This window comes from Schistocerca gregaria, chromosome 3, assembly GCF_023897955.1.
Source record: "Schistocerca gregaria isolate iqSchGreg1 chromosome 3, iqSchGreg1.2, whole genome shotgun sequence".
Classification (NCBI taxonomy): Eukaryota; Metazoa; Arthropoda; class Insecta; order Orthoptera; family Acrididae; genus Schistocerca; species Schistocerca gregaria.
In genome coordinates this window covers 263,686,024-263,692,023 of record NC_064922.1, presented here as the reverse complement: position 1 = coordinate 263,692,023, position 6,000 = coordinate 263,686,024, and positions in this window count along the sequence as shown.

Here is a 6,000-nt window from a genome sequence, read left to right as displayed (position 1 = left end):
ATTCCAGCTTTCCTAAAGGGGTCATTCTAGTATATTGTATCAACGATTCTGAAACTTGGGTTGGCCTGAAAAAACCTACTGTGATCCTATATTTTCTAAATAATCTGCTCAGATTCAGTAAGATACTATCTATACATATGGATATTGCAGAAAATTTTGGATTCTGTATCTCACTTCAAAAAAATCACTTCTATATTCCTTTTACTTCTTTTGATATTTTTGGACATCCTAACAGGCATTTCATCCCGATAACTATTTTGGGTAATATTTTCATATATGCTTAAATCATTTTGTAATTTGCTATCTTAATCATAGCTAACACTTTGTTCAAAAATCATAAAAGAAGGTTGTATACATGGAGGAACCCTGGAGATACTAAAAGGTATCAGATAGATTATATAACAGTAAGACACAGATTTAGGAACCAGGTTTTAAATTTTAAAACATTTCCAGGGCAGATGTGGACTCTGACCATAATCTATTGGTTATGAACTGTAGATTAAAACTGAAGAAATTGCAAAAAGGTGGAAATTTAAGGATATGGGACCTGGATAACCTGAAAGAACCACAGGTTGTACAGAGTTTCAGGGAGAGCATAAGGGAACAATTGAAAGGAATGGGGGAAAGAAATACAGTAGAAGAAGAATGGGTTGCTTTCAGGGATAAAATAGTGATGGCAGCAGAGGATGAAATAGGTGAAAAGACGAGGGCTAGTAGAAACCCTTGGGTAACAGAATAAATATTGAATTTAATTGATGAAAGGAGAAAATATAAAAATGCAGTAAATGAAGCAGGCAACATGGAATACAATCGTCTCAAAAACGATATCGACAGGATGTGCAAAATGGCTAGGGGTAAGATAGATACTGACTACAGGAAAATTAAAGAGACCTTTGAAGAAAGGAGAACTACATGTATGAATATCAAGAGCTCAGATGGAAACCCAGTTCTAAGCAAAGATGAGAAAGCAGAAAGGTGGAAGGAGTATATAGAGGGTCTATACAAGGGCGATGTACTTGACGACAGTATTATGGAAATGGAAGAGGATGTATATGTAGATGAAGATGAAATGGGAGATATGAAACTGTGTGAAGAATTTGACAGAGCATGGAAGGACCTGAGTTGAAACAAGGCCCGTGGAGTAAACAACATTCCATTAGAACTACTGACAGCCTTGGGAGAGCCAGTCCTGACAAAACTCTACCATCTGGTGAGCAGGATTTATGAGACAGGCGAAATACGCTCAGACTTCAAGAACAATATAATAATTCCAATCTCAAAGAAAGCAGGTGTTGACAGATGTGTAAATCACCGAACTATCAGTTTAATAAGTCACAGCTGCAAAATACTAATTCGAATTCTTTACAGACGAATGGAAAAACAGATAGAAGCTGACCTCAGGGAAGATCAGTTTGGATTCCGTAGAAATGTTGGAACACATGAGGCAATACTGACCCTAAGACTTATTTTAGAAGACAGAGTAAGAAAAGGCAAACCTACGTTTCTAGCATTTGTAGACTTAGAGAAAGCTTTTGACTATGTTGACTGGAATACTCTCTTTCAAATTCTGAAGGTAGCAGGGGTAAAATACAGGGAGCAAAAGGCTATTTACGATTTGTACAGAAAGCAGATGGGAGTTATTGGAGTCGAGGGACATGAAAGGGAAGCAGTGGTTGGGAAGGGAGTGACGCAGGGCTGTAGTCTATCCCAGATGGTATTCAATCTGTATATTGAGCAAGCAATAAAGGAAATAAAAGAAAAGTTCGCAGTAGGTATTAAAATCCATGGAGAAGAAATAAAAACTTTGAGGTTCGCCGATGACATTGTAATTCTGTCAGAGACAGTTGAACGGAATGGACAGTGTCTTGAAAGGAGGGTATAAGATGAACATCAACAAAAGCATAACGAGGATAATGGAATGTAGTCGAATTAAGTCGTGTGATGCTGAGGGAATTAGGTTAGGAAATGAGACACTTAAAGTAGTAAAGGAGTTTTGCTATGTGGGGAGCAAAATAACTGATAATGGTCGAAGTAGAGAGGATATAAAATGTAGACTGGGAATGGCAAGGAAAGTGTTTCTGAAGAAGAGAAATTTGTTAACCTCGAGTATAGATTTAAACGTCAGGAAGTCGGTTCTGAAAGTATTTGTATGGAGTGTAGCCATGTATGGAAGTGAAACGTGGACGTTAAATAGTTTAGACAAAAAGAGAATAGAAGCTTTCGAAATGTGGTGCTACAGGAGAATGCTGAAGATTAGATGGGTAGATCACAATACTAATGAGGAGGTATTGAATAGAATTGGGGAGAACAGGAGCTTGTGGCACAACTTGAGTAGAAGAAGGGATCGGCTGGTAGGACATGTTCTGAGACATCGAGGGATCACCAATTTACTATTGGAGGGCAGCGTGGAGGGTAAAAATCGTAGAGGGAGACCAAGAGATGAATACACTAAGCAGATTCAGAAGAATGTAGGTTGCAGTAGGTACTGAAGAAGCTTGCACAGGATAGAGTAGCATGGAGAGCTGCATCAAACCAGTCTTAGGACTGAAGACCACAACAACAACTACAACAAGGGATGTTCCATTATTCTATGTTATATATTCATAATGTGTTCTTCCTTACACATGGTTGAATTATCAGACTTTTACCAGGTAATTGAATTGTCATACATTTACAAAAATTGAAAAAATTGTGATTTATTGGTTATCATTGTATCTAGAAATTATGTGCTATTATCTACCTCATATTCAGCTGTAAATTAAATACTGGACTGATCAATGTTCAGTTTTAATTTTTTCTGTTTATATCATTACCCTTCTATAACAAGGTAAGATCACCTATGTGTCTGTAGTCACTCAGGACCTAACTACTGTGAAAAAATGTATTTTCAATGTTCTCTACAAAAATTTTAGGGATCTTGCTTGCGTTTGGACATCCCATAACACTCTGTCTGATTGCTGGTAATATGACATCTGAAACTGAACTTAGTTGTGTAAGTTGTAAGTACTTTCAACTGAGTAGTGTTGTGAAGTCACATATTTTTGTTTAAGATGGTCAATATAGAGTTAATATTACAACCAGGCCTGTTAATGTACAACTGTTGATTGAATCAGCACTTTGTCATTACTTATGTTTTGTTGCAGTCTCATTACTGGTGCTTTAGGGTTCATAACAATTAATTGTTTTATTTCTTTTTCATAAAAATTGTGCTTGTAATTTACTGCTTAATTAAAGATACATTTGAATAACACAACTTTCATCAAACAAAATCCAAGATTTTGCCTGCATAGGTTCATCTCTTGTAACTTATAAACCACCAATACTAAGTTTGACTTAAATCTATATTAAGAAATCTGACTTCTTTTATTCTTGTAGTAACATAATCAATAAGTTGTAGCATTATACAGTCTCAAAAACTCAGTGTTTTTACTGTTAATCTGAGTTTGAGATATTCGGAAAGTTTCGTTCTATTTAAAATATTGTTTGTGTTGACATTCTTTTTTTACATTCTTTTTATTAGAGTTTTGGAATGTTATAGTTTAACTCTCTCTGCATTAATTCTTATTCCTCTTTATTGAACTTGTATCATTAGTATGGACCCTATTGAAAACTACAAAGGCACTATGAGTATTCTCTTTATAAGAGTTATTTTCATTTGAAACATATTTATTTATCAAGATACTAAGTTTTACTTTATGGATTTTTTTGATTATGTATAGCTCACAAATTGTTAACATGTTCAAATAACATATGTTGTAGCTGATCATGAAGTAACTTAGTTAATACCAGGTAAGTAAGATACAGTTTCATAGTAATCAAGTCTTTAGATCTAAATTTCTCTCTGAGTTCCATTTTAACCACTACCTTTGACATTCTGTTTTCGTTTTGATGGCTAGTATTGACTATATTTCAGTTTGACTTTTATAAACATGGAAGTCACATGTGTTTCAATAAATGATTTCATTATATATCATATTCGCAGGAATGAATGTATGAGTGAAAGCTTCATTAGATCATTTATGCTATGATACATTTGATCCTCTATCAGGTAAGGTGCATTTTTCATTATAATTTTTATTATTTTTAAAAATAATTCTATTTGTAGGTTCTTAGCTGACAAACTATTTGCTTAGGAAACTTTATTTCCATAGCTACACTTTGTTTTTATTTTATTTATTTATATTTCATTTATTTCGCTACTTGTTACAGTCACAGCCCCATTCTCAAGCGCTCATTCATGTACACTGCCAAGCTGTTGAGATATAATTTGGCATCATTATTGGTCCCAGCTACACCCATGATATTTCATCTCATCCTATACCATCTCACGTCATATAAACATCTCTCTTAGTATTTTTACCTGTCGCTGAAGCCTTGTAATCTCTATCAACTTCGAAAGTAGTATCCTCATTGAACCCTGCATCTGTATCCCTGTCACTGTCGTAGTCTCTTTGCCATTGTAGGTTTTGACAACTGTTCTGATGGCTAATGTTAACTCATAACTACCTATACATCTATGTTACCAGTTATGTTAGGATTGAAGCAGAACATAGCCACCAGAATAATTTAATTACTGTCATACTTAAATGTGGTTGGTTTTTTACCTGTTTATGGTAAATGAGCAACATATAAAGAAGATGATGTTAATAACAGGAACAATTCTAATAATAAATGACTAATAATTATATATATATATATATATATATATATATATATATATATATATATATATATATAGAAAAAAGAACACATTGACACCGGTGTGTCAGACCCACCATACTTGCTCCGGACACTGCGAGAGGGCTGTACAAGCAATGATCACACGCACGGCACAGCGGACACACCAGGAACCGCCGTGTTGGCCGTCGAATGGCGCTAGCTGCGCAGCATTTGTGCACCGCCGCCGTCAGTGTCAGCCAGTTTACCGTGGCATACGGCGCTCCATCGCAGTCTTTAACACTGGTAGCATGCCGCGACAGCGTGGACGTGAACCGTATGTGCAGTTGACGAACTTTGAGCGAGGGCGTATAGTGGGCATGCGGGAGGCCGGGTGGACGTACCGCCGAATTGCTCAACACGTGGGGCGTGAGGTCTCCACAGTATATCGATGTTGTCGCCAGTGGTCGTCGGAAGGTGCACGTGCCCGTCGACCTGGGACCGGACCGCAGCGACGCACGGATGCACGCCAAGACCGTAGGATCCTACGCAGTGCCGTAGGGGACCGCACCGCCACTTCCCAGCAAATTAGGGACACTGTTGCTCCTGGGGTATCGGCAAGGACCATTCGCAACCGTCTCCATGAAGCTGGGCTACGGTCCCGCACACCGTTAGGCCGTCTTCCGCTCACGCCCCAACATCGTGCAGCCCGCCTCCAGTGGTGTCGCGACAGGCGTGAATGGAGGGACGAATGGAGACGTGTCGTCTTCAGCGATGAGAGTCACTTCTGCCTTGGTGCCAATGATGGTCGTATGCGTGTTTGGCGCCGTGCAGGCGAGCGCCACAATCAGGACTGCATACGACCGAGGCACACAGGGCCAACACCCGGCATCATGGTGTGGGGAGCGATCTCCTACACTGGCCGTACACCTGTGGTGATCGTCGAGGGGACACTGAATAGTGCACGGTACATCCAAACCGTCATCGAACCCATCGTTCTACCATTCCTAGACCAGCAAGGGAACTTGCTGTTCCAACAGGACAATGCACGTCCGCATGTATCCCATGCCACCCAACGTGCTCTAGAAGGTGTAAGTCAACTACCCTGGCCAGCAAGATCTCCGGATCTGTCCCCCATTGAGCATGTTTGGGACTGGATGAAGCGTCGTCTCACGCGGTCTGCACGTCCAGCACGAACGCTGGTCCAACTGAGGCGCCAGGTGGAAGTGGCATGGCAAGCCGTTCCACAGGACTACATCCAGCATCTCTACGATCGTCTCCATGGGAGAATAGCAGCCTGCATTGCTGCGAAAGGTGGATATACACTGTACTAGTGCCGACATT